This window comes from Podarcis cretensis (genome assembly GCF_951804945.1).
Source record: "Podarcis cretensis genome assembly, chromosome: 2".
Lineage (NCBI taxonomy): Eukaryota > Metazoa > Chordata > Lepidosauria > Squamata > Lacertidae > Podarcis > Podarcis cretensis.
In genome coordinates, this window is record NC_137171.1 from 69,147,194 (window position 1) to 69,157,997 (window position 10,804).

At 43.6% G+C, this 10,804-nt stretch overlaps 1 long non-coding RNA gene across 1 annotated transcript; it reads left to right on the forward strand.

The window, feature by feature from the left end:
- The first annotated feature begins 3,642 nt into the window (after positions 1 to 3,642).
- Positions 3,643 to 10,474, forward strand: LOC307209772. The gene is made up of 3 exons (XR_013835766.1): positions 3,643 to 3,708; positions 9,784 to 9,846; positions 10,081 to 10,474. It is a non-coding gene; the product is annotated as an uncharacterized lncRNA (long non-coding RNA).
- The last annotated feature ends 330 nt before the right edge of the window (positions 10,475 to 10,804 follow it).

Below are 10,804 nucleotides of genomic sequence, written 5' to 3' on the forward strand. Positions count from 1 at the left end.
TTTGCCTCTCTACAAATCACACCCTTTTCTTCCAAGCAAACATTAGAATGATGTGCAACCCAATCCTATGAATATTTATCTTGACATAAATCCTGTTTAATTCAACAGAATTATCTCTCCATGTAAGAGTACATAGTATCAAAACCTTAGGATCTAATGCTTAGATATTAAACTCAATAACCTAAAAAAAACCCAACAATCAGTACTAGTGGAAATTCAAGGAAGAGGGAGGGTTTTTCCCCCCAGGCTCCTAAAGGCTAGTATGTATTAACAGGAGAATAGGAATATTTAAATAAATAAAAAACCTCTCCAGCAAGTGTGATTAATTTCTTTGGGTTTAATATTCAGGGCTATAAAATATGCATCACCTACCCTACAGTGTTTGAGATTTGTCAGGTGAATGCCTCATTAAGCTGCTTTGGGAAGATATGCTCTCAACTAGTGAGCTTAAATATTTTTGACAAATCTTAAAAAAACAAAATGAAGCCATTTTATTTATTTTTAAATGTTTTATGATCAACTTAGCATCAAGGAGAGGTGTGCAAGCTGACAGTTCTGAAGAATGAAAGCTTCCCAATTATCACATTATGCTATCACTGCAGAGTAGGGCAAGCTACTGCAAGCACTTACATGTCACGATGCCTTCCCAAAGGAGCTCTATATGCTGATCTCAGCAGAGAGTGTAGTGTGTTCTCTCGCAGATATTTGACTAGGAAACTGCCAGTTGCATCAGTTCATATCCATTGACCCTCCATCCATGTCTTCTAGAACGATAAAAGAGAATACTGTAACTAGTAAATGCTGTTCATCATTTAACCAAAACCTATCATAAAATGGCTGGCTTTTACAGAATGTATGTTTATACAGTATAGGCATTGTGCCTGCCTCCCTAAAGAGAAGGAAACCACATATACACTCTGGGTGCTCCAGATAGGCTTCCAGCAACAGAAACTTTGCATTCAGCAACCTTCTGAACCCAAGGAAACTGATTCAGTGGCTCTACACTGGAAAACCAGTTTTTGTGTACAAATTGTTCTCAGTAGATCAGATAGATGTCTCAGAAATTTATGTGAGTGACTGACTTGTCAAACATAATTTAACCAACAAATATGCCCATGGATAATTTCATTAAGAGAGTTTAGCATAGACAGTTGGATATTACTGAATCTTGGTTAATCTAGCATCTTGATCATGGGCAGGGAGCCCTTTCCATTTCAAGGCCGCATTCACTTCGGGGCAATCATCCAGGAGCCACACGCAAACAATAGGCTTGGCCTTGGTCAAAGGCAAAACTGTGCAGAGCAGCAGGTGCAAAGGTCATCTTAGTAAAGCAGGCTAATTTCTACAAGCTCCCACACCCCGCTCAGTCCTCCATCCAGGTAAGCAAGGAACATTATGACAATTCAAGGACGCATTCCAGCCAAGGAAAGACACTCAAGAAGGGCGCCAGAGCCAGGGAGTGTTGTGGCCTGGGGAAATATAAAAAGCCAAGAGGGCCACATTTGGCCCCAAGCCCTGAGGCTCTCCACTGCTGATCCAGAGGAAGTAATGGAAAATGTTTTTATTGATTTCTGTCAGTTGTGGGTGCGGAATGCTGCACCTTCAATAACAAGTAAGCAAATAAACAACATAGTTAACAATCCTGCTTCTGGAACATGAGTGAATCAGGAACATTCATCCTAAAAACTGCCCTCCCACTTTCCAATCTGTACAACGCTGAATTAAGAATGGAATAAGCAAAGGAAACTGTTGAGGGTCCCAGATCTTTCGAAGCCTCACACCCCAACGCCTGTTTTCATAAGTAGAGCTACTAGCCCTCATGGTTATATAGGAAACAGCATGGAAATGGGAGGACTTTGCATACTTACTCTCCTTCATCCGCTCGGTGAATGCAATCTCTGCCACTGCACCCCGAATTGCATTTAAATCTAGTTAATCGATACCGCCTCCCCACCCACTTCAATTACACCCTCCACCAGTTTCAACACCTTCTTCCACAAACTGTCCATAAGACCCACCCATTTCACGGCTCCCTCGTTTTCTTCTTCAATGGCCACGCTTTCCTCTCCCCGCCTGCTTTCCCCACTGGGCAAAATTCGTATCCAACGGGAAACCAATATGTTAGACTCCCGCCCTTTTTAATCCTCTTTCTAATGGCTAGGGCAGGCCGTGGTCGCCTGTCCTTTCCCCTCAGTTTAGGGCGCTGGTCCCTCGTGCTGGCTGGCGGATACCACGTCGGATTCTGACTCCCCCTGCTCGGAATGCGGTAGTTGTTAAGGGGTGTTAAGGTTTTGCCTTGGGAAGCGGCCTCCGTGGGGTAGACTACTCGCGGTACCAGCCCCAAGAGGCTTCTGACAAGGCTCCAGGGGCACCAGGCCGCGTTTCCATGGCGACCGCGAGAAGCCGCCGCCGCTTGCGGGAAAGCGCTCGTGCTGCGCAGGTGGAAGGAAGAACGCCGCTAAGGCGCGCGGGGCAGGGAGCCCTGCTTGGGCATGGTCGAGATATTCTGCTGGTGAAGCGGCTCCACAGGCCCAAAGACTAGAATTGGCGGGAGCAGCGGATTCATGGGATCCTCACGGCCATCCGGAGCTGCGGACTCCGGCCACGTCCTGGAGGTGGTCTTCCCTTTCCGCAGGGATTGCGGCAACTGGGAAGTGATCCAGGCCTGCCAGGCCCAGCACAGCCAGAACCGCTTGCCCTGCAAAGGGAGGGGGAGCCTTGCTGCGGGAAACAACCCGGGGGTTTCCTTTGTTGGCAAGGGTTTCAGAAGCAAACCTTCCCAAACGAAGCTAGCGGCATTTGAAAACATCCTTGTGAAATCCTAAACGCGATTATTAGGAGTGAGCCTCACTGACCACCATGCAACTTAATTCGGAGCGCAGATGCCTAAGATTGCACAGTTACTGTGGAATGAGTTCTAGCCCCACACGTCAGCAGATAGGTGAAGTGGCTCCCTTCAGTTATCCTGTATCTGATAAAGGACTTTAGACCACAAAAGTTTATGCTGCAACAAATGTGTTTGTCGTTAAGGAGTCACAAGACTATTTGTGTTTGTGTTTGCAGTAACTGACTTGCGTTTGTTACAAGCAAAGGAAAAGGTCTGACAGACATGTTACCGTCAGGTAAAACAGCCAACCAGCCACAAAAGGGTGGAACTGCAAAAACATGAGAGATCAAGCACCTGGCAGGCCACAGGACTGGTGAACTGCATTTGTCTTTGCTTTTGCCGCTTATGGCAACAGCTCGACAAGATTCCTATCCTGCAATGAATGTGAATAAGTATGGTTCCAAGAGTAGAACTCCTTTGAACTGTGGTGTACATCCTGCTTCTTTTCTCTTACTTGGTTAATACTACCATCTAGCTCACTATAGAGGCACTACTATCAGTTGGGCTGTGCTTCCTAGTCTGTGGTCCTTAGCACTGTCTTAGTTTTTTACACCCATCAATCCTAGAAATTGCTCTTTTAAAATCCAATCACAAAGTGATGGGTTGTTTTAGAAAGGAGGGCTTGACAGAAGCTGATATCTGCTTTGAAACTAGCATTTTAAAAACACTTCTGATTTTGGGAAGCCATGGGAATGGACCCCGGGGGTGGGGAGACAGAAATTTTGGATAAAATTGTAATATATGTAATAATGTCTGTGCTGTTACTGTTGATGAAATAAAGGCCTTGGCTGCTTTGATGACATACAAATGTGCTGTAGTGGGTAAGTTTGCACCAAATGTGAAAAATACTAGAATGGGCTCAACAGGCTAGGAGGTGGCACTACTGTAATACCATATGGATGAGATACTCAGAAGAGTTAATGCATATCTCAGAAAAACAGTATGCAGTGCTTCTCAGACACTTTGAACTGGGACCCCTCTACAACATATATATTTTATATTTCATATTTAATGTCAGTATAAATATGCAATGTGTATTTGAATAGAATTTACATATATTTTTGGAGGAAGGGAGGAAGCCTATCTCCAAAAGGGTTCATATAACTGTAATAGTGTGCTGTCAGCCCAGTGAAAGAAAGTTATTTCTTGTATGACCCACCCTGGAATATGTTGGGACCAACAGTTTTAGAAGCATTGTATTATGTACTTAAAGTACACAATAGAAAAGGGGGCCACTAGGGGCGCATTGGAAGATGGCCGACAATACCATCTCTCCGACCCACACGGGGTAATTAAGAGGCTGTTATGGGAGTAGGCAGCCTCCCTTGTTGCCCCAAGGAAATGGGGAACACTGCCCTTGCCTGCTGTGCCCATAAATCACCCCCTAATTCGAAAGAAGGGGGTGAGGGCACTAGGCAGAATGCCCCCGTGTGGACCTCGGCTCTCCTGGACGCTGTCTCCGATCGCGCACTAGCTGCAGCAATTTGGAATAATTAATTACAAAAGAAGCAAATGCACATATTTCAAGTGAAGAAGGGGAGTGAAGTCTGCTAATTTAAGTGACCTCTGCGAAAGAAGACGACGGGTTGAAGAAACAGGAATATTTTACGATGAAGATACACCAAAGGCTGGGTATGTTGACAACGGGACTGAATGGGGGGGGGGCTTTTTTACTTTCCTTCTATGTGATTTACAAGAACCCCTCCTCATTAGAATCATCGGTTGAACTGACCCAAGCAGGATGATTAAGGTCTGTGTGGAGATTAACTTTAACCAAAAGTATGCTTTATGGAGATCGAGAAGCAATAAGAGCTTTTGGAATGGCGCAGCAATTAATTCGGAGTCGCCATCTTGCCAAAGGATTTATAGCCGGGAAGAGGAACGGACTTGTTTTCAGACTGCATTCCTGGTGAATCTCCTCAGAGGTTTTGAGAAAGGAGGCAGATTGGTGAAGATTAATGACGCTAAGACTGTTTTGATGTATGGAAGTGATGTTATGTGGAAAACGTCTGGATATGGCTACTGGATAAAAAAATATATATCCACGCAGGATTACAAACTGTTCTAACCAGCTTGTGGAGACTATCAGAGGTCACAAAGAGAAAGGAAAAATATATGAAAATAACAACAAGAGATGTGGAAAAACAATAAGAAAGGACTGGATAGTACTGTGAACATCATAAGGTTAGATTTGTGGACATTAAAACAGCAGCAAGAAGCAAGAAGTTGATTGGATCCCCTTCGGAACTTGAAATATGGGTACCCCCAACAAAAATTTAAAATTCGGCTGTGTAATTTGGAATATATGTAATTTGGTTTGATTTGATGTGATTGGTCGGTTAATAAAAAATTATTCTTAAAAAAAAATAAAGTACACAATAGAAGTGTCTTTGTTGGCATTTCTTGAATTGATGGAGTGGAGATGATGAAAACAGGACAGAATGAAATGGAGAGAAGATTGGAATGTTGGAGGAAATTACCTCTGGCTTCTATCTTTTGCTTTTCTCTGTTACACATTTTATTAAGTTTGTAGCCCACATGAGCATAAGAAGCTGCCTTATACCAAGTCAGACTATTTTCTCAGCTCACTGAGTACTATCTGCTCTTAACTGGCAGAGCTCCCTAGGTGTCAAACAGAGGTCTTTCCCATCTGTACCCAAGGAAAATAAAGTCCCAGGAACAAATACTCATGTCAACTTTGTCCCCATATCTATCTGAGCAATACTATCCTGGAGCCAACAATATCAGCCATATAATCAATGACTTATTCACATGCATGTGTTCTAATATAATATACACTGGCATCTGCCAACAATGCCTTTTTGCTATCTACATAAGTTGAACAGGTCTGTCTCAAGAGGATAAAGGGACACAAACTGAATGTTAAGAATGGTAACTGGTATCCAATGTGAAGTCAGCAAAATCCTGGGAATCATCATCATAATAATAATAATAATAATAATAATAATAATAAATAAATAAATAAATTTTATTTATATCCCGCCCTCCCCAGCCGAAGCCGGGCTCAGGGCGGCTAACAACACTAAAACAGTGCAACATTATAAAAACATTATAAAAATTAATTAAAATCAAAATTGATGGCAACCATAAACTAAAGTTTTGTAAAGATTGCCAAAGGAGGGAGTCAGGCTGCGCCCTGACCAAAGGCCTGGTGGAACAGCTCTGTCTTGCAGGCCCTGCGGAAAGATGTCAAGTCCTGCAGGGCCCTTGTCTCTTGTGACAGAGCGTTCCACCAGGTTGGAGCCGCAGCCGAAAAAGCCCTGGCTCTAGTGGAGGCCAGCCTAACCTCTCTGTGGCCTGCGACCTTCAAGATGTTTTTATTTGAAGACCGTAAGTTCCTCTGTGGGGCATACCAGGAGAGGCGGTCCCGTATGTACAAGGGTCCTAGGCCATATAGGGCTTTGAAGGTTAACACCAGCACCTTAAACCTGATCCTGTACTCCACCGGGAGCCAGTGCAGCTGGTATAGCACCGGATGAATGTGATCTCGTAGCGAAGACCCCGTAAGGAGTCTCGTTGCGGCATTCTGCACCCGCTGGAGTTTCTGGGTCAGTCTCAAGGGCAGCCCCATGTAGAGCGAGTTACAATAATCTATAAAAAATCTATACTATAAAAGTTATTCAGGGCATGTGCCTGGTTTGGTAACTTCATTAGACCTCTGACAAAGTGAGTTGTGGCCCATGAAAGCTTTTGTAACCAAAGACTATATTTGTACTGTGTTTTTCTTCCAAGGAACTCAGGGCGGGATTCACTATTCCCCCCACCCACCCACGTGTTACGCTTGCAACAACTCAGTGAGGTAGGTTAGGCTGAAATACAGCAGGTAACCAAGAGTCAGCCTGTGTGCTTTATAGCTGGCTGAAGAGGGGATTTGAACCTGATCACTGAAATCCTAGATCAATACGTGATTGCTGTTCTATGTCTTGGGTGCTATAGCATTCTTGTTTATGCTGCAACAGAATAACATAGCTATCCCTCTGGACTCCACAAAATTATTTGTTGTTGTTGTTTGTGGCATCATTAAGTGAATAATACTAACATTTTGTTTGGTGGGTGGTGGAGTCTTGGATACCAGCTTTTCATCAGAATGTGTATCCTGCTAACACATTTGTTTGTGCAGGTTTAGGAGATGGCAGCCTGCCAGTTTCCCTTCAATCCTGGAGAAATACATTTGTCCCCTAAGCAATCCTTCCCTCAGGTTAAAAAACTTGGCTAGCTGTTCATGTACCAGGAACCGTGTCTAAGTCACCTCTATTGAATTAAGTTTGCTGAGCAATCCCCCAAGGAATACTTTGCTTACTCTAATTAACTTGCCAAGAAAATTAAACTAAGAGGGGAAGCCCTCTGGTCCTCGGGGAATGTTGTCTTTGTGAATTGTTTTTCCTTGCCCAATAAATCAAGTTTAAATTTTCCTCGAAGAAATCAGCTGAGGCAGGAGCTAAACTCTGAGCTCCAAGGGGAAGAACTCAGCTACTGTGTATGCATTCTGTATTAATCTTTCTCCTATTTATTCTTGGCAGTTAACCTGGAATGGGTTGTGCTGTCAATTTGGCTGTTGTCTTGACTGTAGCTCTCATCCTAAGGGAACACTCTTACCAGAGTTGTCATGTTTGGTTTTCGGTGCTCCTGTGGATTTTTCCTTGGAAAAGTTCATTCAAGCAACTGATACTTTGATGAAGGCAGGGGCAGACTTTGATAATCTTTTGCAATATGGTGCCCTGTGCGAGGCCAAAATTTAGTGCCCCCAAATGAATTTTCTCAAACTTACACCCCCTTGGGCTCAATGCCTGTGGAGGGGAACCATCCACACTGCCCTAAATCCAGTGCTGGTGAAGAGGAAGTTAAAATGTTAGATGATACAAGTGGTTTAGATATGGGCCCTTCTGTAAACATTAATAGCAGAAAGGAAACACTGTCCACTTATGGGACAAAGGACAAGCCTTTCTGAGCAATTCAAAGCTTATCATTTTAAGACATTGGTTCAGTGGAAGGTTAATCGCTTTTTTCCTACTGTTAGGCATCCCTAAAACTCCTGCCTTGGATGTCAGGCTAGACAAACTGAAGTGTGTTTCTCATTCCACAAACATGGCACTATAGTTGAATTTCGAAAAGCTTAGAAGCTTGAAAGCAGCATCTTCAAAGTGCCTTGCAATATCCTCATCTCGGCTACTATTGAGAAACAACTTACAATGGAGAATGCTCCTCGTTTGACCAGACTGATGTGCATGCTTATATGCATTTATTAAGCATGCAGCAAGTGTATGTCAATATTCTGACTAGGTAGTAGCTGACTGATGAAATCCACTCTTTTTATATTGGGTGAGCTTCCTAACAGAAGCAGCTTCTGTTGGATGGGGCAGAGCAGATGTGCTAGCTTCCTGTCAGATAGGTCCTTGCTGCTCACCTGGAAGGAGGTGGTGAGGTAGTAGAGAGGTTGGCATGATGCAAATGCGCCAGCAGAAGCACTGAATTGGCTCCGCTAGTATGTCTGCACAATGCAGCTCTGCAATTTCTCCCCTTTCCCTCTTGTGATCAACAGTGATCTGCTGGGAAGCTAGTTTACCAAGCAAGCCAATTCTGTTCCCTAATGCACAAAGCTGGCAAAAGGAGAAAAATTGTAGTGTGTTCAGGTTTGCAAGCAACCAGTTTTCCCTGTACGAAAATATCCCTAGCAACGGATCACAAGTGATTTATTCTGGAGGCTCTTGAAGCAATCTAATCAAGAGCTGCCAGAACTAGAACTGGAAATGCATGGATCTTTCTGTTAGAGATGCAATAAGTAACATGCAGGTGGCGCAGGGACGCAGGTGGCGCAGGGACGCAGGTGGCGCTGTGGGTTAAAGCCTCAGCGCCTAGGACTTGCCGATCGAAAGGTCGGCGGTTCGAATCCCTGCGGCGGGGTGCGCTCCCGCTGCTCGGTCCCAGCGCCTGCCAACCTAGCAGTTCGAAAGCACCTCCGGGTGCAAGTAGATAAATAGGGACCGCTTACCAGCGGGAAGGTAAACGGCGTTTCCGTGTGCGGCTCTGGCTTGCCAGAGCAGCGATGTCACGCTGGCCACGTGACCCGGAAGTGTCTCCGGACAGCGCTGGCCCCTGGCTTCTTAAGTGAGATGGGCGCACAACCCCAGAGTCTGTCAAGACTGGCCCATACGGGCAGGGGTACCTTTACCTTTAAGTAACATGATGGGACTCTTCAGTTCTGGGACTGAGTCAAGCAGGAACATATAGAACAGCTTTTATTTTTTACTTACTTTCTTCCTCATCTCAGCATTGTCTGCAACATTATGACAATAACAGTGAGTAAAAGATTAGGCTCTGCCCAATCAATGTGTGGAGAGAAATTACAGAGTCTGAATATCCGCGTATGGGTTGCTAAATACTTTGAGTTCTTATCTGTGCTGCACAACATATGTGACAGCAGATTACAGCTAATGAAAATGTGGCCCCATAATCATAGGAGATACTGTATGTGGGCCCTACAAGGTCTCCCCTGTTTGATACAATCTTGGAATTTTGATGGGGATGTGTGTGTTGGGCATACTATTCTCCATGACATTCCTCCATTTAAAATATGTAGTTCAGTGCAGTCTTCTGTATATAAATTTCACCTAGTCCTTAGAGCAGTGGTTCTCAAACTCCCCCGCCCAAACCATTTGCAAATTGCTGGGCATCTTGGCTTAATGATTTTTCTACCTCTTTTAGCATTTTTAATTTGCCGTGCTAGACACTGTATGGTTTTCAATTTTATTTTTACTGCTGATTTTATTACTTAGATATTGTATTGCAATTACAATAAAATAAAATAAAATACAATTGAAGAAATAAAAGCAATACAAATACAACTAAAAACCATACAGTGGTTTTTTTCCTTGTAGGGTGCCTCAGAGAAAGGAATTGTACACTCAGGATTAGCTTTCACCATGGAATGTTCAGCCAAGGTAGGTGTCTATTCACTCAATATTTTTCTCTTTTCACTATTTTCACAGGACAAGCCATCACTATCCTACAGATACCTCTCTAATATCCTTCTCTATGCTTCTATAACATTCATTATAATATCATCAGAATAGTGCTCATTGGCATGAATTCCTTGTAACCCACCATTTTCTAAGTTTTGGCTTAGGACAAGAGTACTGGGACATGCTAATTTCTATTTATGTTTTATCTTCTAGCAAATCATGGGTGCAGCCACAAGGTGTAACCTAGACTTGGACCAAAGAACTGTTGCCTGTTATTGCGCCATTGAAAAAGTCTTTAAGGTTTACAGTGAGTCAAGTTTCACTTCTTGAGACTACCGTCCTATTGACCTTCTGTCTGTTGCCTGAAGAGGAAAAAGTGTGTGTTACCTGTGAGAGTTAGAACATCACAGTGAGTGAGGAGACCTGAGGTGTCGCTGTGAATTTCTGGAAGCTTTCCCTTCTGTTGACATCTTACTCCTCCCTTTCCTGTTCCCAATTTCCTTGATATTTATTTGGAGAGCTGTTCTTTTTTAGACCTGTAGATGGTGCCAGCCGTTTGGAGAAGCTGTTGATTTACTGAATTATACACTGTAACTGTTCAAATTAACCATCTGTTAGAGTTTAATGTCTTTCTTAGCCTTTTATTTCATGTGGCTTTCCTTTACCACACGCTTGGAATGCCCTGATCTCCTCGTTTCAGGGTTATGTCCATATTGTAGCTAGCTCAATATTTGGTCCTAAACCTTTAATTGCTCCTTGGACTGTGGTAATGGCGCTTTTCCGTCTGTTCAGTTGCCTCTCCTGCAGATGAGAACCATCTTTGCAAGTGAATCTACTTTATTTCTTCCTGCCATAAAGGAGAGATCCTGAGTTTGTGCACATATTTTATTGCAGGCTTGTCCTAGCAAGCATTATCTGCACTATACTCCCCATATAC